At 45.7% G+C, this 23,889-nt stretch overlaps 1 protein-coding gene across 1 annotated transcript in view; it reads right to left on the reverse strand.

Moving 5' to 3' along the window:
* Positions 1-23,889, reverse strand: part of LOC129839870 (axin-2-like) — a 56,697-nt gene that overhangs the window by 27,129 nt on the left and 5,679 nt on the right. Inside the window, exon 2 of the mRNA XM_055907569.1 lies at positions 7,470-7,529. The gene's annotated coding sequence lies outside the window, so the exon portion shown is untranslated. The remainder of the gene's footprint in view (positions 1-7,469; positions 7,530-23,889) is intronic.

The following is a 23,889-nucleotide window of genomic DNA, read 5'->3' on the forward strand; positions in this document are numbered from 1 at the left end:
GAGCAGCCCGCCATTCACACCCTCCTTACGGTTTGTTAAGAGGATCCTCTTTAAAGTGCCAATTTGAGAAAATAAACTTACATTTCCAAATAAGTTGAGAGTGGGCGACATGTTGGACGTGTAAAAAAATCTGGCGTGACAGAAAGAAACCTGATGATGGTTGTATTAAAACTTGTTGTCCTCGTGCAGGTACATGCGTGGGGAGGACATGTGGGTGGGTTTTGGCACCAAAGATAAATAATTGCTTTCTCTCCCACTCTCTTTTTTGGGGATTTAGTCCTGTTTTTCAGTGGCTTAAAAGTTTAATAATGTATAGAAACAATGTCTGATGTTCAGCCTAATCCGTTTGGCCAAAGAAACCTTTATGTGTGCCTACAATATGGCGTCCGTTTTATCTTCCTTCCCTCTCCTGGTGGGGGTGATGGAATTGAACTGGAAAAAAGGTCTATCCTTTTCAGCATTCAGCAGATGCCCCTGGAAAGATCACTGAGATTATTGGCCCGATGCTGATCTACTTTGAATAGCCCAAAACTCTCTGATGTGGCGGAGCGGGACCGCCAAGGGAGGCAGACTGGTCTGGATGGGGTCATCATAGGCATTCGTTTCTTTCTCGGTCTCTTTCCTCTCCCTCTCTCCTCTAGCTCTTTATCTCGCTATCTCTCCCGTTCTCTTTCTTCCCTCTGTCCATGGCAGTTTCACCTGTGTGTCATTCATGTGTCCTTTTGAAAATATAGAGGTGTCTTTTAGAGCAGGAACTAAAAACAGTGTGTCCTTTAATCCTGATATACTAAAGAGGGCATATTGTGTAAAAAAAGGGTATCTGCAAATCCACTGTCCATCTATTACAGCAATATGACCCCTGCTATATTAATAAGCATGCAGTCCCTGCATGGATGCTGCTACCCACAGGCCTCAGCACTAGAACAGTACCTGTTAGGTTGCTGGTCACGTAGCGGGGAAAGGTGCTACATGGTTAATAACCTATGCGCAAACAAACCAATCAATGACTCATTTTGTATAACAATCGGACAAATGAGACGGAAAAGTGACCCGCTTGAAAGGAAACTAAAGTGGATTGGACATAAAGAGCAGAAACAGCATTTGGGTTCTCCGCTCTATTAAAGTACCATGTTTACCCACGTCTTGTGCTTCTGAGGCGAAGTCCCGACAGGAAGTCAATGAGGCGATAAGGCAAATAAATTGTCCCTATTGATCAAATGAGTGTCCAATGATGGTTGGCGCCGTGACAAGTGAAACGGACTTCAGTGTGCTGCTAACAGTTTAGCTTCCTCCACTGTCCCTGTCCCCATACTGGGCTCGAACTAGTTACCCTCTTCTTCGCAACACACGTGACCGCCCTCCCGTGACAATGTACCAAATTTTGAGCTATGCAAAAAGATGAGTTGGTTCTCAACAGACCTGGGTTCAAAACTATTGGAGATCATTTCAGATACTTTATCTGTGCTTGATTGAGCTTGCCTGGTACAAAGTAACCAATGGAATATTCTCAAAAGTGAATACCCAACCCATCTGCCACTCCAGGCGGACGAGGAAACACAAAATGTATTTGAAAGATTTCAAATTGTATTTAGACCCAGGTTTTGGGTCCAAGAGTGAAAACAGAGGGAGCTAAAACAATGAGGTGATGGAATCAAATTCACACCTCAACACCTGTAGAAGTACAATATTTACAGTTGGCTATCCTGCGCTGGGAAGTTACCGGGAAGTAACCACATCAAACCTTAACCAAACCACTGAATAGGAGGAGATGTTTATCATATTTACAGTGTCTATACGCAGTGTCGAATTCCCCAGAAAAGTAATTAAAGTCAAGTACACCAATGCGTAATAATCATACAGCTATCAAATGTCTACACTGGGTTGGTGACTCCACCGACAAAGTCAAATAGACCACTGTGTATTAATCGTAAACCTATTAAATATCTCAGTGACCGGTTTTTATACACATAAGCCCCATTCTGTTCTTAACTTGGCAATAGGATATACTTAGCCTAAACTTGAACTTACTCCAAACTTAAATCATACCCATAACTTACCCTATTGCCCTAATCCTTAGGTTTAATTTAATTTAAAAAAAAGTTTATTTCCATTTAAACATCTGCTATACTGTATATTGTATATAAATAATTCTGTCCCACAAGGTTATTGTGTTTTCTAAACAGTAGATACACGTTCGGTGGATCCAGTGGAATTGTGGGAGCTACAGATAAAGAAGAGAGGGCCAGGCCAGGCTTCTCTGACCTCGACCAGGACCAGCTGCAAATTATTTATTATCTCGTCAGTTTCTCTTCTTCCTGAGGTAAAAGTCCAAGACAAGAGAGAATATGGGAGCTCTGCTTTGCTTCTGTGACCAGTGTTGTGGGATGTTGCTGCCTTCCCTGCTTTGTGTCAGCCTTTTCCACAGGTGTGAATAGGGGGGTGAGTTTCAAAAACAGTGCGCACAGATAGGCAAGGAACATCAACAAAGGCAATGGTGCGGTGCTTCTCTTGCGCTGTAGGACAGGAGATAGGGAAAACATTCCCACGGAGAGAGAGAGAGTGGGTAAAGGAAAGCATGCTGGGAAAACATCCAAATTCCTTTCGTATCGTGCTATTAAATGTGGGGGGGAAAAAACACATTTCGCTTTTGATGAGGACTATAAACATCATGATGATTAGATCCATGCTCTACTGTGGCTACCGTATATCTCTTGGCAAATAAGGATTTTTTGGGGGACAGAAGTCTAATGATTGTACACCATCTATGTGGTGGCAGAGGAACAGAGAATAAAATAGAGAAAAGAATGTACATTATGTTTCCTGATGTTGAGGTCAACAGCGTTCAAAAGGCCGTGTTGCAATAACACTCAAGCCGTACTCATTCTAGTGGCCTCTTTCAACTTGGTAGACCTCCAAGGCAAAGCACAACTAATCACCGTTAGTCCCCAACGGAATTGAGATGTGTCAACAGAGCAGTTTGAAAGGAGCATGCTCCCATGTTTACCCTCCCGCACCTGCGATGGGGTGATAGAGAGAGAACAAAGGAAAAGATAGAAAGAAGGAGAGAGAGAACAAGGAGAGAGACAGAAAGAGAGAGAAAGAACGAGGAGAGAGAACAAGGAGAGAGACAGAAAGAGAGAGAAAGAACGAGGAGAGAGAACAAGGAGAGAGACAGAAAGAGAGAGAGAGACAGAAAGAGAGAGAGAGAGAACAAGGAGAGAGACAGAAAGAGAGAGAGAGAACGAGGAGAGAGACAGAAAGAGAGAGTGAGAACACGAGGATCGTTCCCTCCCCTCCCTTCAGAATCAAATCCGGTGCCATTAAATGTGAGCAAACAGCTCCTCCCCGGTATCATTGCTGAGTTTGTTTTCAAGTGGAAATGAGCTGATGGCTCGGTGGCGATTAGCCCCGCGGCTAACATGAAAGGAGAGGAAAAGACAGCTGCTAATTTCCTCCTCTGACCTTTCTGCTCCCGCTGGTATTTCATACAAACGTTGTGGTTTATGGGGCTAACAGCTCACTGCTACTGGCGGGTAACAGAGACCTCAACCCCTCTTTCTACGAATCTTTCTCTGAAACACGCTCGCGCACACACTCATACAGATAAACACACACACACGCATACACGCACGCACGCAAGCACACGCACGCACGCACGCACACACACCACAATTTTACACGACAGTAATATAAGGGTAAAAAATACATACACTCTTTTAAAAAAGGGTGCTATCTAGAACCTAAAAGGGCTCTTTGGCTGTCCACATAGGAGAACCCTTTGAAGAACCCTTTTTTGGTTCCAGGTAGAACCCTTTTGGTTCCAGGTAGAACAAGTTTGGGTTCTATATAGAACCTTTTCCACAGAGGGTTCTACATGGAACCTAAAAGAGTTCTACCTGGAGCCAAAAGGAGTTCTACCTGGAACCAAAAAGGGTTGTCCTATGGGGACAGCGGGATAACCCTTTTAGAGACCTTATTTCTAACATCCCGGACAAACTCAAGCCCTTTGACCCCTGTGGCACAAGGAATATGACACCAGCCACTCTAAAAGGGCCTTCCCTCTTGTCCTTCTTGTCTGTGAACTTTTTACACTGGGACAATCCTCACACTTCAAACTAAATGTTTCATAAAGACCGACTTCCAATGAGAACAAAAAACATCTGCTGAGAAGCTGATAAGAACATTTGTGATTTTTAGGTCAATGATCAAGTATGGGCACTGGCAGTGGGAAGTGACTTCCATCAAAACCCAGTCGAAAACAAATGCATTGGAAATGCACGAGGCACAAGGGAACAAGAGGCCCCACAATGGCCTCCAGGGAGGCGGATACCCAGGAAGCTAGGATCCGGCTGAGCATTCCTCTCCCTTTTGTTCCACTAGCATTGTTGTCAGTCTTACTATATTGTTTGCCTAAAGGGGAAAAACACCCACAATTACTTTTAAAAAGCCAATAGTTTTGAGTCTCTATTTCAAACACCAGGGTGGCGATTACCTCATAAATCATGATGAGCTATAGGTAGAGCTTATTGGCCAGTCGGTAGACCTGCTCTTCTGTTGTGATAAAGGGAAAACACTTTGTTGATGAAACGGACCACGAGGATACACTGATTTGGGCCGAAGACTCAGGCTAACCTCGACCCTGTGCAACCATGGCAAGATAAAGACTTTTTTCACACAGTGAAACAAAAAGAAAATGTGAAACGGAATCCTATGTTTTAAATCCAGGCTAACATTTTTGCAACCAAGTTCATGGTCACTCCCCCTGATCTCCCTCCCCTTATCCCGTCCCCCCCTAAATTCTCCCTTCTGATCCGTCGCTGGGCCCTCTCTCCCTCTGACTCCGCCTTCTGTTCTCACCATCCTCGTCAGGCTCCATTCAGAGTTCAATCGGGTCATTAGCTGAGTGATTACAGTGAGAAAGAACGTCCATTAGTGTGTGTGTGTGTGTGTATGTATCAATCAGCCAGCGTGAGTGACGACGCGGTGCTGTTTGTCTTTCTCATGAAAGGGAGAGGATCAAAAGGGTGGCCACCAGCTGGACCTTCAATCACACTGGGCCAACTCACTTTAGCGCCCCACGGCAGCTGTAGTGTTGTGGAGCCAGTGTGTGTGTGTGTGTGTGTGTGTGCGTGCGTGTGTGTGCGTGAAGACTGCTGACGTTTAACTATACTAGTGGGGACTTAAGAATAGTAATCAAACATAAATCTGACCAACTGGGGACATTTTGTTGGTACCCACAAGGTCATATACTATTTCTACACCGTAAAAATAAAAGTGTTAATTTAACTCCTATAGAGTTGAATTCAACACTTTCAGATAACATTTGGTCCCAGTCTACATAGTGTTAAAGTTACTATACAGGTAGTGTCACATTTTCAGAGTTAATTTGACTCAAAATGGTGTTAAAATTCCACTGAATTTAGTTGAACTTACACTGCAATGACTGCATAATTTTACACACCGATTTAATTCAGGCACTAGAGCTCATTGACTCATAATGTTGAAAATACTCACTCTGGGTTCAAATAAGTCAATACTGTAATTTTTTCACCCCCTTTATACTATGTGGGGGGTTTACACGAGCTCATGCTCGTGCGTCCACGTGTGCGATCTAGCGCATGTTGATTTTGTCACACCAGACCCACACCAGACGCAATCAGGATACGCAGGTTGAAATATCAAAACGAACTCTGAACCAACTATATTAATTTTGGAACAGGTATAAAAGCATTAAACATTTACAGTTGAAGTCAGAAGTTTACATACACCATAGACAAATACATTTAAACTTAGTTTTTCACAATTTCTGACATGTAATACTAGTAAAAATCCCCTGTCTTAGGTCAGTTAGAATCACCACTTTATTTTAGAATGTGAAATGTCAGAACAATAGTAGAGAGAATTATTTATTTAACCTTTTATTTCTTTCATCACATTCCCAGTGGGTCAGAAGTTTACATACACTCAATTAGTATTTGGTAGCACTGCCTTTAAATTGTTTAACTTGGGTCAAATGTTTCGGATAGCTTTCCACAAGCTTCCCACAATAAGTTGGGTGAATCTTGGCCCATTCCTCCTGACAGAGCTGGTGTAACTGAGTCAGGTTTGTAGGCCTCCTAGCTCGCGCACTATTTTTCAGTTCTTCCCACAGATTTTCTATTGGATTGAGGTCAGGGCTTTGTGATGGCCACTCCAATACCTTGACTGTGTTGTCCTTAAGTCATTTTGACACAACTTTGGAAATATGCTTGGGTCATTGTCCATTTGGAAGACCCATTTGCGACAAAGCTTTAACTTCCTGACTGATGTCTTGAGATGTTGCTTCAACTTTTGTATCTGTTTCCTCCAGCATCTTCACAAGGTTCTTTGCTGTTGTTCTGGGATTGATTTGCAATTTTCATACCAAAGTACGTTCATCTCTAGGAGACGGAACACGTCTCCTTCCTGAGCGGTATGAAGGCTGCGTGGTCCCACTGAAGGCTGTTCCACTGGATATCTTAAGGTGAATGCACCAATTTGTAAGTCGCTCTGGATAAGAGCGTCTGCTAAATGACTTAAATGTAAATGTAATGTAAATGTCCCATAGTGTTAATACTTGCATACTATTGTTTGTACAGATGAACGTGGTACCTTCAGGCGTTTGGAAATTGCTCCCAAGGACATAATTTTCTGGAATTTTCCAAGCTGTTTAAAGGCACAGTCAACTTAGTGTATGTAAACGTCTGACCCACTGGAATTGTGATACAGTGAAAGAGTCTGTTGATAAACAATTATTGGAAAAATTACTTGTGTCACACACAAAGTAGATGTCCTAACCTACTTAACAATAAATTTGTGGAGTGGTTGAAAAACTACTTTTAATGACTCCAACCTAAGTGTATGTAAACTTCCGACTTCAACTGTATGCCAATTTAGCTAGTTAGCTTGCTGTTCCTAGCTAATTTGTCCTGGGATATAAACATTGGGTTGTTATTTTACCTGAAATGCACAGGTTTAGGGTTAATGGTTAGGGAAAATAGGATTTTGCATGGGACTGAATTGTGTGTCCCCACAAGGTTAGTTATACAAGACTGTGTGTGTGTGTGTGTGTGTGTGTGTGTGTGTGTGTGTGTGTGTGTGTGTGTGTGTGTGTGTGTGTGTGTGTGTGTGTGTGTGTGTGTGTGTGTGTGTGTGTGTGTGTGTGTGTGTGTGTGTGTGTGTGTGTGTGTGTGTGTGTGTCTGTGTGTGGTCATGCAAGGTCACCCCTCTCTTTGTATTGTGTCTTTCTGGGAAGTGATTGGCCTGGCTTCGGACTCTAGTGCGTGTGTGTGCATGTGTCCATGTAATCCAGTGCAAGAGCCAGTGTTTGAAAATGTGTGTGTGATGCCAGGATTGGTGTCCTATAGGGACTTTGTCACTGGCCTTTTTTAGCCAGTATAACCAATTGTATTTGTGAGGATTTGATGCATCACTTGTAAACAGGTACTCACCACTGGCAGCATGTTGGTCCGCAGTCTCTTCTCCAAAAGTCTCCTCTAGATACAGTCCACCTGCAACCAAATGCAGAAGTTAGTAATTGTATTACACAATATGTACATAGAGTATATCGTACTACTTAGATATTACTATACTATGTTTACAGCAACAAAATATCTTCACTAACTCCAAAAATGTAAAGGTCAGTATTGAGTGCCTAAAATCTCTTAGATGTTGACATGATCTAAAGATTGAAGACATAGACAGGGAAAGAGAAGTTGTTTTTACTGTGAACTGGACTTTTACTGTGAATTGGCTCTACTGGCCACTCTTTGATCCAATTAGTCGTGTGTCAGTGTCACAAAAACATGATAACGTGTGACATACTTTGAGGTTTGCAAAAGTATTTTGTTTAAATGCTTCAACCAAACACTTAATTATCAGGGATGCACAGCCCAGTGCAGTCAGAGTTCAACAACTACATTTAGGAACCCTGAGGGGCCGTGTCCCAAATGGCACGCTATTCCCTACATAATGCACTACTTTTGACCAGAACCCTATGGGCCCTGGTGAAAAGTAGTGCACTATATAGGGAATAGGGTGCTGTTTGGGATGCAAAATGAGTTACAGATCCAGGCGCCAACTCTCAAAGACATTCCACAGGCATACCTTATCATATTTCCTTTCAATGCCTCCATCATCCTCCAAGGTTCAAAATGTCACCCTACTTGCTTTTCTCCACAATATAAATCTCCCTGGCCTCTCGACAGAGAGGATGTCACTTGTTTTGTGTGTGTTGATGTGGAGTGGAAGAAGGTCATTGACGAAATGCCAAGATTTTGGGGGGATTTGCCTTTTTTCCCCCTTTTTTTTAGGTTAGAATATTTCCAGTCCCAAATCTCCCCTGTCTTACACACTACCTTCCTGTCGGAGGATACAAAGGTAGTCCCCTTGTTTGTTACCCTCCTCGGTGTCCTTTGATTCTCATAGCCTTCCTGTTCTATGCCCTTGTGTTTTGGCACGACACACCATGTAACTCTATCCGGGGGCATGGAGTGATGGGACGCTTTTGATTCTTTTGTTCCCCCCCTGTGCTACTGCAGACCCGAGGGACACATATGCACACACACACACACACACACACACACACACACACACACACACACACACACACACACACACACACACACACACACACACACACACACACACACACACACACACACACACACAGGGGTGCGCTCAGTGAAGCCCGGAGATGATGTAATGGCCAAGTATACTCTCAGGTGCGGTGGTGGTGGTGTCACCTATAATGACATCACCGGGGCTTCGCTTATTGAAGAGGCTTGGTCTATGGGACGGTAAACAGGGAGTAGAGGAAGACTTTACAAAACTAGAACCTATCAGATCAAAGGGAGAGAATTACGGGGTGAATACCAGTGTTGGGAACCGGTGTGCCTGCTTGGCTGCTGCACAGTGCCAAAACTGATTCCTAAACTTTCTCAAAAGGGTCAGGAAGTTATGTGGACGCAACAGTTTGTGTAGAAGCCCATGTCTGAGCCGATATATTGTGCTCTGAGGAAATTCCCCTTTGGAAACAGTCGGAGATGCATTCTTTGCAAAACCTCGGAACACATAACTCTTTTTTTTGTCCTCAGGAATCTGAGTAAGACTTCAGAGGAAAAAGCACCAAAAGCCTGCAGTCATGTGGCAGAAATTCAGATGCCATATAATGTTCAAACCTTGAAATATACATGCCGCACAATGTCCAAGCATTTCTGTTCACGATTTACAATGTGTAAACAAACGGGCTAAGAACATTTAAAGAGCCCAGGGTGATTATTTGCAATGAGGTCTAGTTACATTCTGTTTCCAGTTTCTAACCCTAGAAAGTGCTATTGGGAGTGTTAACCACTGGCCACCCAACCTTGGTGAACACAAAACACTGACTGTTTAGACTTAAAATATCTAACACAGAATGTTCAGACAGCAAGTTCTCAACAGAAACCATACTGCAATTGAGAGAAAATAAATGCAGTCTTGATGTGGTTGGACGGTCTTTAAACTGATCTGAGATACTTGAAAGTGTCAGGGGCAAATCGAGTTAGCGTCTCTATGCAAGAACTGTTTACTTCTTATCATTGACCAAAATACTTAAAACAAAAATGTGACAACACCCAAGAAAGATCCACTTAATCATGGTTTTCTCTTGAAGTTTTTTGGTTTGTTGCTAAACCGTGTTATCTCCTTATTACAACATCTGCCATTTCTCTGTTGACACCTAGCTATCCGATGACAGCCTCTGCACTTAATTCAAGGGAGTCTTTAAGGTGAATGTCCTGTGGTTATACTTTAGTGAATACGATACAGAGGCCTTTATCCCTCTTTAAACCAAGAGTGCTGTCCATGAATGGCAGTACAGTAAAAACAACATACACTTTCTGTTCATAACTGGTTATTATAACACTTTTTGTTCATAACTTACTTTCTTTCTGCTTATAACTGGTCATAACTGCTAACTATAACACTTCCTGCTTATAACTTCCTTTCTTTCTGCTTATAACTGATCATAACTGCTTATTATAACACTTCCTGCTCAACTGCTCATAAGCAACCATCCAAAAACATGGAGAAAATGAACCAATCTCCTCTTTTTAAATGGAAAAAAGTTCTGAAAAACCTAAGCATAGCAGAGGAGCATTTCCACAAGGATCTACTGATGTAACTTGAAAGACTTTGACTTCTCACTTTGCATTTGATATAGTGTCTCTTCAGCAGCTAGGCGAGGCAGCCCGTTATAGGGAACTGCAAAAGAAAGACAGGACTCGCTCCTGGCTCTTAGAAGTCTAGTCAAAAGCCTTCCCTTCTCTGCTTTGTCCCACCGATATTCATCTTGCCAGTTGAAAAGTGAAGACGGCAAAACTTCCCGGCTTGAAAATAACTTTTCAACCACCAAAAGAAACCTTACAACAGGATTGTAATCTTGAAATGTAAACGGTCGGAACATATGGGACTGAGACTGTCAAGGATACTAAAGAATCAGACTTCACACATGGAAAGGGGGTTTAAATGAATAGGTTTTTGTCCCACACTGAAAGGATAACCAGACCCATCCAGTGTACGCTGACTCTTCCACGATGTCCACGTCACTGAAATACATTTTACATTCATCTATACACACTTACATAGAAGAGTCTTACAAGGTCATTTTTTTGTTCTATTGTTCTGTGTTAGCATGCTTCATCTGCTCTACAAACAGTGGAGCAGCGTTTTAGTAGTATTTTCTCCTCAGTATTGCTGCCCTACAATTCAAAGTTCCACAAAAAAGTTTAAATACCGCTTATCTTACCAAAAACTGTTCAAAGTGCCCCCTCCCCCCAAAATATACATTTTCAAATGGGCCACAGCTCTCAGCCTCGTCTCACCACACAGCTTGACAAAGAAAGCTGACTTCATCAAGGTACCTCTGAATTTGACGGAAATGAAACACAAACTCTTGAATCCTTTTCTTTCCCTCAATGGCGAGGATGAATAAATGATATTCGTCTCTTTAATCGACGCGCTCGGCGATAACAAAGAGACTTTGAGACACTTTGAGGACACCTAACGATCAGACGCCAACGGGAGGTGCTGCTCGTTTCTCCTTGACTGATGGGCGGCTCAAAACGCGAGGCCCTTAAACGCTCCTGTCTACTTGGGAACAATCTCACTTTGCTGTCTTTCAAGCAAAAAAACTGAGAATCACTTCATCTTTTCCAATTGTTCAAAGTTTTTTGGTTTCCTGATAAAGCACTCCGTATTGACTACTTCGAAAGAGCTTCTACTCTTGATAAAAAAAGTGACATGTCATCTAAATATAGCCTTTGAGAGTGTACTTCGATTTAACTTCTCCTCCTTCTCTACCGTGTGTCGTGTGGTTGATGTGTCTGACAGCTGCCTGTTGAAAGACACCGTTCCCGAACGAAGATTCAAATTAACTTTGCGGTTTGACGACATGGGGCTTGATGTATGCTAATGAACCCGCAGGGAAGAATGTGCTCACTCTCAGAAACAAGAGAACGTAACGAAACCTCGTCAGACACCAAGAAGAAGTCACATCGCTCACAAAGTTTGCGTCGCCACAGAAGAGGACAAAAGAGCTCAAAACACATGAGGTAAACGCAACGAAAAAAGGCGGGTTTGACTTCTAAAGTGTTCGATTTGAGGTAAAGGAAGGGAAATTAGGACAATTCTCCGTATGGAATGAAAGTAAGTGGGAATCTTTCCTGACAAGGGAGGGGGAAATATTTTCTCTTCATTAAGTGTGTGCGACACCTATGGTAAATTCCTGAGGAATTGTCTCCAAGTATGTGGGCTCCTGAGTTGCGCAGCAGTCTAAGTGCAAGAGGCGTCACTGCAGTACCTGGTTCGAATCCAGGTTGCATCACATCCGGTCGTGATTGGGCGTCCCATAGGGTGGCGCACAATTGGCCCAGCGTCGTCTGGGTTTTCTCTCTGGAAAATGTAGTTCATTGAATCTGATTGTCATAAGGTTCCATGACTTTGTCCACACAGGGCATCTGAACACACAAAATACATTTTGATGATTTTCATTCAATTTTGGATGTTTCATTTTACTTTTGTACACCTGTGGTGTTCCCGGTCAAAAATGACCTGTCATTAGACATAAATGGGTGAGACTACAATTAGTGTATAAAATTGAGTTCAGAAACATGGATAGTAACTTCCTCTCCCAGGCCCCACATGCATGTGTATTTGAGCACACACACACACACACACACCTCACTCCCCTTCTTGGCTTCCATGGCAACCCCCACGGGAACCTTTCCCCAATAGAATCTTTCCCCCACGGGAACCACACCTGTCGGCATTCTCACAAACAATCGCAACATTGTTTCAATAATATATAGGACTTTTCTTGCAGCTCTGGTATATAAGGCTTTTTTGAGGCCTTGCTCACAATTCATTCTGTGGCAGCACAATGACCAAACGATATACTGTATGTGAGGCTCTTGATCATATCTTTGATCATGACACTGGTGAGGAGGAGAGAGTCCTTGTTAAACTTTGACACAAAGTAGTCTGTGATAAATAGCACAATATGTTTCATATGAGTATTTGTTATAGTCAAAATAATCCATACATTATGCTTTTTTTTACTCAAAAACGAGTTGTATGAGCTCAGGTCAATGAGGCCTTCAGGCCATAAATAGCAAATAGAAGTTCAAAAACTTGTAATTGTCACAGCCGATGCTGGAAGAAGACCAAAGTGCAGCGTGGTGAGCGTAGATTTTCTTTTTATTTCAAATGTCGCCAACAAAACAAGAAACGAAAGAACAACCGTGAAGCTTACAGGGCATAACAAAAGTCAACGTCCCACAAACGGAAAAAGGCTGCCTAAGTATGATTCCCAATCAGAGACAACGATAGACAGCTGTCCCTGATTGAGAACCATACCCGGCCAAAACAAAGAAATACAAAAACATAGAAAATAGAACATAGAATGCCCACCCAAATCACAACGTGACCAAACCAAAACAGAGCCGTAAAAAGCTCTCTAAGGTCAGGGCGTGACAGTACCCCCCCCCCCCCCCCAGTACCCCCCCACAAAGGTGGCAAAACCTGAACCTATAGGGGAGGGTCTGGGTGGGCATCTATCCGCGGTGGCGGCTCTGGTGTGGGACGTAGACCCCGCTCCACCTCTGGCTCACCCCACTTTGGTAGTGCCTCTGGTGCGGGGACCCCCGTCGCCGACCCCGGACTGGGGACACTCGTTGCGGGGCCCGGACTGGGCACCCTCGTTGCTGGCCACGGACTGGGGACCCTTGTTGCGGGCCACGGACTGGGGACCCTCGTAGCGGGCCCCGGACTGGGGACCCTTGTTGCGGGGCCCGGACTGGGAACCCTCTTGCGGGCCCCGGACTGGGCACCCTCGCTGCGGGCCCCGGACTGGGCACTCTCGCTGCGGGCCCCGGACTGGGCACCCTCGTTGCGGACCCCGGACTGTGGATACTCACTGATGGGAGGAGACGTATAGACAGCCTGGTGCGTGGGGCTGCCACAGGGCCCACCAGGCTGGGGAGACATACAAGAGGCCTGGTTCTTGGAGGAAGCACAGGATGAACCGGGCTGTGGGGGAGCACTGGATATCTGGTGAGTAGCCTTGGCACCACTCTTCCAGGCTGAATGCCCACTCTAGCCCGGCACCTCCAGAGCGCGGGCACACGTCGGACCGGGCTGTGGGGGAGTACTGGAGCTCTGGTGCTTAGCACTTGCACCGCTCCTCTTGTCTGCATGCCCACTTTAGCCCGGCATGTGCAGGGAGCTGGAACAGGCCGCACTGGGTTCTCCTGGCGAACTGGGGAAACCGTGCGTAGAGCCGGCGCAGGACTCCCCGGGCTGTGGAGGCGCACTGGAGGTCTGGAGCGCCAAGCTGGCACAAGACGTGCAGGGCTGGCGAGGCGCACAGGAGGCCTGGTGCGTGGGGCTGGCACGGTCTTCACCAGACGGCTAGCACGCACCTCAGGACGAGAATGAGAGCTGACTCAGGTGACATCAAACCGAGGACACGCTCCGTAGGGCGAATGTCGTGCCTCATGCACCAACACAGCACCATCTCTCATAGCTCTCTCCTCCAATCTCCCCATCAACTCCTTCACTGTCTCTGCTTCACTACCTTCGCTCCCCTGCAAGTTCACCACGACTGGCTCTGGTTCCTTCCGACCGTCCCGTGTTCCCCCCCCCCCAAACATTTTTGGGGGGCTGCCTCTCCTGGCCAGCATGGTGAGCATGGTGAGCGTACATTTTCCTTTTTATTTAAAATGTCGCCAACAAAACAAGAAACGAAAGAACAACCGTGAAGCTTACAGGGTATAAGTGCCACTAACAAAAGTCAACTTCCCACAAACACAAAAGGGGGAAAAAAGGCTGCCTAAGTATGATTCCCAATCAAAGATAATGATAGACAGCTGTCCCTGATTGAGAACCATACCCAGCCAAAACAAAGAAATACAAAAACATAGAAAATAGAACATAGAATGCCCACCCAAATCACATCCTGACCAAACCGAAATAGAGACATAAAAAGCTCTCTAAGGTCAGGGCGTGACAGTAATGTTCACAAGAAGTTAAGTTGATAAAAAGATCTCGCACAACATTAGGTGATAATATATGTATTATTATGGTTTTATAATCAGCTATAATGGGGCGGTCATTTTGGACCGGGAACACAGAATTAATTAACATGAAACCAACACAACAGTAGGGTTAACTGACTTGCCTAGTTAAATAAAGGTTCAAATCTGTCCACAACACTTTTTTTGTCTGCAGTGGAGATGAGTGAACTAGAGACAATGCAAAGGTCAGGGACAAAAGTTTCACAACATTGTTTTACTATCTGCTATGCCCAGTTCACCCACTGGATTGATTACTAATGTCTTTTATGTGTCAAAAACAAACAGATTAGGATGCCTCCTTCAACTGAATCAGCCTGAAAGAATAACAGCAGAGGCCATAGACCTAGATTACATAGATTTAAGTGTAACTGCCTTTTTCAAGGATTCATCTGTTTTGTCTACCATCTTCAAAGGTTATTTTGCTCTACGAGTAAAGCCTTAATTACATGAGGTTGTTCTAGCTACTGTGAAGATCTAATCATGGCCCGTACTAATTAAGACAGCACAAACAAGGTAGCGCCATAAAAATAGACCCGCAGGAAAGACTGAATTCCATAAACACACTGACTTTTAACTCTCTGCCTCCACACACAAGGGCAGTCACCTGCACGCACACACACACACACACACACACACACACACACACACACACACACACACACACACACACACACACACACACACACACACACACACACACACACACACACACACACAAACACACACACATTTGTCTTACTATCCATGTGGGGACTAAACAATTGATTCCCATTCAAAAACTATTTTCCTAACCCTAACCCTTAATCTAACCCTAACCCTAACCTTAAACGTAACCCCTAACCCTAATTCTAACCCTAAACCTAAACTAGCCTTTTTCCTTGTGGGGACTGGCAAGATGTACCCACTTGTCCTAGTTTAACTAGTCCTTGGGGGACTTCTGGTCCCTCAAGGACAGTAAAACAAAAAATACACATACCCACATTTGTTCTGTAATGCAGAGACATTGTGCAATTTAAACAGTACATTTGAAGTTAGAACTCTGTACATTCTATCTAATATAAGCCTGAAACACACACCTTCCTCCTACACAGTATCCAGAGAGCTAACAGTAACAGCAGTCAGGCTTCCCTTCAGAAGAACTGGGACTATAAGGACTTCAGCCACACAATGCTCCTCTCTCTTTCATTGTGACAGTAGGAGCGTGCCATACCAATGTCAGGGAGCAGAGAACAACACGGCCCATTGACTCTAACAGTACACAGTGACATTGACTCTAGCAGTACACAGTAGAACTGGAGGAGGCAGTGGACTCGTTGTAACAGCTGATGTCACCCCCCCCCCCCCCCCCCCCCCCTGACAACACCAGGCACCACAGAGGTCATTAGGAGCAGGGCAGGGCAGGGCTGGGGGAGGAGGGGAACAGTTGAGAGGAAGATGGCAGAGGGGTAGGGGTATTGGAGGGGGGTAGGGGTGGAAGGGTCAAGGGCCTTGGTAAATTATAGTGGAGACAGTGTGGAGACAGTGGTACATGATAGTGGAGACAGTGTGAAGACAGTGGTACAGGATAGTGGAGACAGTGTGGAGACAGTGGTACATGATAGTGGAAACAGTGTGGAGACAGTGGTACAGGATAGTGGAAACAGTGTGGAGACAGTGGTACATGACAGTGCGGAGACAGTGGTACAGTATAGTGGAGGCAGTGGTACATGATAGTGGAAACAGTGTGGAGACAGTGGTACATGATAGTGGATACAGTGAGGAGACAGTGGTACAGGATAGTGGAAACAGTGTGGAGACAGTGGTACAGGATAGTGGAAACAGTGTGGAGACAGTGGTACATGACAGTGCGGAGACAGTGGTACAGTATAGTGGAGGCAGTGGTACATGATAGTGGAAACAGTGTGGAGACAGTGGCACATGATAGTGGATACAGTGAGGAGACAGTGGTACAGGATAGTGGAAACAGTGTGGAGACAGTGGTACATGATAGAGGAAACAGTGTGGAGACAGTGGTACATGATAGTGGAAACAGTGTGGAGACAGTGGTACATGATAGTGGAAACAGTGTGGAGACAGTGGTACATGATAGTGGATACAGTGTGGAGACAGTGGTACATGATAGTGGAAACAGTGAGGAGACAGTGGTACAGGATAGTGGAGACAGTGTGGAGACAGTGGTACATGATAGTGGATACAGTGAGGAGACAGTGGTACAGGATAGTGGAGACAGTGTGGAGACAGTGATACATGATAAGGGAAACAGTGTGGAGAAAGTGGTACATGATAGTGGAAACAGTGTGGAGACAGTGGTACATGATAGTGGAAACAGTGAGGAGAGAGTGGTACAGGATAGTGGAGACAGTGTGGAGACAGTGGTACAGGATAGTGGAGACAGTGTGGAGACAGTGGTACATGATAGTGGAGACAGTGTGGAGACAGTGGTACATGATAGTGGAGGCAGTGGTACATGATAGTGGATAAAGTGAGGAGACAGTGGTACAGGATAGTGGAGACAGTGTGGAGACAGTGGTGCATGATAGTGGAGACAGTGTGGAGACAGTGGTACATGATAGTGGAAACAGTGTGGAGACAGTGGTACATGATAGTGGAAACAGTGTGGAGACAGTGGTACATGATAGTGGAAACAGTGTGGAGACAGTGGTACATGATAGTGGAAACAGTGTGGAGACAGTGGTACATGATAGTGGAAACAGTGTGGAGACAGTGGTACATGATAGTGGAAACAGTGAGGAGACAGTGGTACAGGATAGTGGAGACAGTGTGGAGACAGTGGTACATGATAGTGGAAACAGTGTGGAGACAGTGGTACATGATAGTGGATACAGTGTGGAGACAGTGGTACAGGATAGTGGAGACAGTGTGGAGACAGTGGTACATGATAGTGGAAACAGTGTGGGGACAGTGGTACATGATAGTGGAAACAGTGTGGAGACATTGGTACATGATAGTGGAAACAGTGTGGAGACAGTGGTACATGATAGTGGAAACAGTGTGGAGACAGTGGTACATGATAGTGGAGACAGTGGTAGATGATAGTGGAGACAGTGAGGAGACAGTGGTACAGGATAGTGGAGACAGTGTGGAGACAGTGGTACATGATAGTGGAAACAGTGGGGAGACAGTGGTACATGGTAGTGGAAACTGTGGAGACAGTGGTACATGATAGTGGATACAGTGTGGAGACAGTGGTACAGTATAGTGGAGGCAGTGGTACAGGATAGTGAAAACAGTGTGGAGACAGTGGTACAGGATAGTGGAAACAGTGTGGAGACAGTGGTACAGGATAGTGGAAACAGTGTGGAGACAGTGGTACATGATAGTGGAAACAGTGTGGAGACAGTGGTACATGTTAGTGGATACAGTGAGGAGACAGTGGTACAGGATAGTGGAAACAGTGTGGAGACAGTGGTACATGATAGTGGAAACAGTGTGGAGACAGTGGTACATGATAGTGGATACAGTGAGGAGACAGTGGTACAGAATAGTGGAGACAGTGGTACGTGATAGTGGAGACAGTGTTGAGACAGTGGTACATGATAGTGGATACAGTGAGGAGACAGTGGTACAGGATAGTGGAGACAGTGTGGAGACAGTGGTACAGGATAGTGGAGACAGTGTGAAGACAGTGGTACAGGATAGTGGAGACAGTGGTACGTGATAGTGGAGACAGTGTGGAAACAGTGGTACATGATAGTGGAAACAGTGTGGAGACAGTGGTACATGATCGTGGAAACAGTGTAGAGACAGTGGTACATGATAGTAGAAACAGTGTGGAGACAGTGGTACAGGATAGTGGAGACAGTGGTACAGGATAGTGGAGACAGTGGTACGTGATAGTGGAGAAAGTGTGAAGACAGTGGTACAGGATAGTGGAGACAGTGGTACTTGATAGTGGAGACAGTGGTACGTGATAGTGGAGAAAGTGTGGAGACAGTGGTACAGGATAGTGGAGACAGTGGTACGTCATAGTGGAGACAGTGGTACGTGATAGTGGAGATAGTGTTGAGACAGTGGTACAGGATAGTGGAGACAGTGGTACGTGATAGTGGAGGCAGTGTGGAGACAGTGGTACATGATAGTGGAGGCAGTGTGGAGACAGTGGTACATGATAGTGGAGACAGTGGTACAGGATAGTGGAGGCAGTGTGGAGACAGTGGTACAGGATAGTGGAGACAGTGGTACATGATAGTGGAGACAGTGGTACAGGATAGTGGAGGCAGTGTGGAGACAGTGGTACATGATAGTGGAGACAGTGGTACAGGATAGTGGAGGCAGTGTGGAGACAGTGGTACAGGATAGTGGAGACAGTGTGAAGACAGTGGTACAGGATAGTGGAGACAGTGGTACGTGATAGTGGAAACAGTGTGGAGACAGTGGTACATGATAGTGGATACAGTCTATAGACAGTGGTACAGGATAGTGGAGACAGTGTGGAGACAGTGGTACATGATAGTGGAAACAGTGTGGAGACAGTGGTACATGATCGTGGAAACAGTGTAGAGACAGTGGTACAGGATAGTGGAAACAGTGTTGAGACAGTGGTACATGATAGTGGAAACAGTGTGGAGACAGTGGTACAGGATAGTGGAGACAGTGGTACAGGATAGTGGAGACAGTGGTACGTGATAGTGGAGAAAGTGTGGAGACAGTGGTACAGGATAGTGGAGACAGTGGTACGTGATAGTGGAGACAGTGGTACGTGATAGTGGAGAAAGTGTGGAGACAGTGGTACAGGATAGTGGAGACAGTGGTACGTGATAGTGGAGACAGTGGTACGTGATAGTGGAGATAGTGTTGAGACAGTGGTACAGGATAGTGGAGACAGTGGTACGTGATAGTGGAGGCAGTGTGGAGACAGTGGTACATGATAGTGGAGGCAGTGTGGAGACAGTGGTACATGATAGTGGAGACAGTGGTACAGGATAGTGGAGGCAGTGTGGAGACAGTGGTACAGGATAGTGGAGACAGTGGTACATGATAGTGGAGACAGTGGTACAGGATAGTGGAGGCAGTGTGGAGACAGTGGTACATGATAGTGGAGACAGTGGTACAGGATAGTGGAGGCAGTGTGGAGACAGTGGTACAGGATAGTGGAGACAATGGTACAGGATAGTGGAGACAGTGTGGAGACAATGGTACAGGATAGTGGAGACAGTGGTACAGGATAGTGGAGGCAGTGTGGAGACCGTGGTACATGATAGTGGAGACAGTGGTACAGGATAGTGGAGGCAGTGTGGAGACAGTGGTACAGAATAGTGGAGACAATGGTACAGGATACTGGAGGCAGTGTGGAGACAGTGGTACATGATAGTGGAGACAGTGGTACAGGATAGTGGAGGCAGTGTGGAGACAGTGGTACAGGATAGTGGAGACAATGGTACAGGATAGTGGAGACGGTGTGGAGACAGTGGTACAGGATAGTGGAGACAGTGGTACAGGATAGTGGAGACAATGGTACAGGATAGTGGAGGCAGTGTGGAGACAGTGGTACATGATAGTGGAGACAGTGTAGACAGTGTGGAGACAGTGGTACATGATAGTGGAGACAGTGGTACAGGATAGTGGAGGCAGTGTGGAGACAGTGGTACAGGATAGTGGAGACAGTGGTACAGGATAGTGGAGACAGTGGTACAGGATAGTGGAGACAATAGTATAGGATAGTGGAGACAGTGTGGAGACAGTGGTACATGATAGTGGAAACAGTGTGGAGACAGTGGTACATGATAGTGGATACAGTGTGGAGACAGTGGTACAGGATAGTGGAGACAGTGTGGAGACAGTGGTACATGATAGTGGAAACAGTGTGGAGACAGTGGTACATGATAGTGGAAACAGTGTGGAGACATTGGTACATGATAGTGGAAACAGTGTGGAGACAGTGGTACATGATAGTGGAAACAGTGTGGAGACAGTGGTACATGATAGTGGAGACAGTGGTAGATGATAGTGGAGACAGTAAGGAGACAGTGGTACAGGATAGTGGAGACAGTGTGGAGACAGTGGTACATGATAGTGGAAACAGTGGGGAGACAGTGGTACATGGTAGTGGAAACTGTGGAGACAGTGGTACATGATAGTGGATACAGTGTGGAGACAGTGGTACAGTATAGTGGAGGCAGTGGTACAGGATATTGAAAACAGTGTGGAGACAGTGGTACAGGATAGTGGAAACAGTGTGGAGACAGTGGTACAGGATAGTGGAAACAGTGTGGAGACAGTGGTACATGATAGTGGAAACAGTGTGGAGACAGTGGTACATGTTAGTGGATACAGTGAGGAGACAGTGGTACAGGATAGTGGAAACAGTGTGGAGACAGTGGTACATGATAGTGGAAACAGTGTGGAGACAGTGGTACATGATAGTGGATACAGTGAGGAGACAGTGGTACAGAATAGTGGAGACAGTGGTACGTGATAGTGGAGACAGTGTTGAGACAGTGGTACATGATAGTGGATACAGTGAGGAGACAGTGGTACAGGATAGTGGAGACAGTGTGGAGACAGTAGTACAGGATAGTGGAGACAGTGTGAAGACAGTGGTACAGGATAGTGGAGACAGTGGTACGTGATAGTGGAGACAGTGTGGAGACAGTGGTACATGATAGTGGAAACAGTGTGGAGACAGTGGTACATGATCGTGGAAACAGTGTAGAGACAGTGGTACATGATAGTAGAAACAGTGTGGAGACAGTGGTACAGGATAGTGGAGACAGTGGTACAGGATAGTGGAGACAGTGGTACGTGATAGTGGAGAAAGTGTGGAGACAGTGGTACAGGATAGTGGAGACAGTGGTACGTGATAGTGGAGACAGTGGTACGTGATAGTGGAGATAGTGTTGAGACAGTGGTACAGGATAGTGGAGACAGTGGTACGTGATAGTGGAGGCAGTGTGGAGACAGTGGTACATGATAGTGGAGGCAGTGTGGAGACAGTGGTACATGATAGTGGAGACAGTGGTACAGGATAGTGGAGGCAGTGTGGAGACAGTGGTACAGGATAGTGGAGACAGTGGTACATGATAGTGGAGACAGTGGTACAGGATAGTGGAGGCAGTGTGGAGACAGTGGTACATGATAGTGGAGACAGTGGTACAGGATAGTGGAGGCAGTGTGGAGACAGTGGTACAGGATAGTGGAGACAGTGTGAAGACAGTGGTACAGGATAGTGGAGACAGTGGTACGTGATAGTGGAAACAGTGTGGAGACAGTGGTACATGATAGTGGATACAGTGTGTAGACAGTGGTACAGGATAGTGGAGACAGTGTGGAGACAGTGGTACATGATAGTGGAAACAGTGTGGAGACAGTGGTACATGATCGTGGAAACAGTGTAGAGACAGTGGTACATGATAGTAGAAACAGTGTGGAGACAGTGGTACAGGATAGTGGAGACAGTGGTACAGGATAGTGGAGACAGTGGTACGTGATAGTGGAGAAAGTGTGGAGACAGTGGTACAGGATAGTGGAGACAGTGGTACGTGATAGTGGAGACAGTGGTACGTGATAGTGGAGATAGTGTTGAGACAGTGGTACAGGATAGTGGAGACAGTGGTACGTGATAGTGGAGGCAGTGTGGAGACAGTGGTACATGATAGTGGAGGCAGTGTGGAGACAGTGGTACATGATAGTGGAGACAGTGGTACAGGATAGTGGAGGCAGTGTGGAGACAGTGGTACAGGATAGTGGAGACAGTGGTACATGATAGTGGAGACAGTGGTACAGGATAGTGGAGGCAGTGTGGAGACAGTGGTACATGATAGTGGAGACAGTGGTACAGGATAGTGGAGGCAGTGTGGAGACAGTGGTACAGGATAGTGGAGACAGTGTGAAGACAGTGGTACAGGATAGTGGAGACAGTGGTACGTGATAGTGGAAACAGTGTGGAGACAGTGGTACATGATAGTGGATACAGTGTGTAGACAGTGGTACAGGATAGTGGAGACAGTGTGGAGACAGTGGTACATGATAGTGGAAACAGTGTGGAGACAGTGGTACATGATCGTGGAAACAGTGTAGAGACAGTGGTACAGGATAGTGGAAACAGTGTTGAGACAGTGGTACATGATAGTGGAAACCGTGTGGAGACAGTGGTACAGGATAGTGGAGACAGTGGTACAGGATAGTGGAGACAGTGGTACGTGATAGTGGAGAAAGTGTGGAGACAGTGGTACAGGATAGTGGAGACAGTGGTACGTGATAGTGGAGACAGTGGTACGTGATAGTGGAGAAAGTGTGGAGACAGTGGTACAGGATAGTGGAGACAGTGGTACGTGATAGTGGAGACAGTGGTACGTGATAGTGGAGATAGTGTTGAGACAGTGGTACAGGATAGTGGAGACAGTGGTACGTGATAGTGGAGGCAGTGTGGAGACAGTGGTACATGATAGTGGAGGCAGTGTGGAGACAGTGGTACATGATAGTGGAGACAGTGGTACAGGATAGTGGAGGCAGCGTGGAGACAGTGGTACAGGATAGTGGAGACAGTGGTACATGATAGTGGAGACAGTGGTACAGGATAGTGGAGGCAGTGTGGAGACAGTGGTACATGATAGTGGAGACAGTGGTACAGGATAGTGGAGGCAGTGTGGAGACAGTGGTACAGGATAGTGGAGACAATGGTACAGGATAGTGGAGACAGTGTGGAGACAATGGTACAGGATAGTGGAGACAGTGGTACAGGATAGTGGAGGCAGTGTGGAGACCGTGGTACATGATAGTGGAGACAGTGGTACAGGATAGTGGAGGTAGTGTGGAGACAGTGGTACAGAATAGTGGAGACAATGGTACAGGATACTGGAGGCAGTGTGGAGACAGTGGTACATGATAGTGGAGACAGTGGTACAGGATAGTGGAGGCAGTGTGGAGACAGTGGTACATGATAGTGGAGACAGTGGTACAGGATAGTGGAGGCAGTGTGGAGACAGTGGTACAGGATAGTGGAGACAATGGTACAGGATAGTGGAGACGGTGTGGAGACAGTGGTACAGGATAGTGGAGACAGTGGTACAGGATAGTGGAGACAATGGTACAGGATAGTGGAGGCAGTGTGGAGACAGTGGTACATGATAGTGGAGACAGTGTAGACAGTGTGGAGACAGTGGTACAGGATAGTGGAGACAATGGTACAGGATAGTGGAGGCAGTGTGGAGACAGTGGTACATGATAGTGGAGACAGTGTAGACAGTGTGGAGACAGTGTGTCCAAAGACGACACATAAAGATACACATGCATGCACACA

This window comes from Salvelinus fontinalis, chromosome 40, assembly GCF_029448725.1.
Source record: "Salvelinus fontinalis isolate EN_2023a chromosome 40, ASM2944872v1, whole genome shotgun sequence".
In the NCBI taxonomy this organism is placed as follows: domain Eukaryota; kingdom Metazoa; phylum Chordata; class Actinopteri; order Salmoniformes; family Salmonidae; genus Salvelinus; species Salvelinus fontinalis.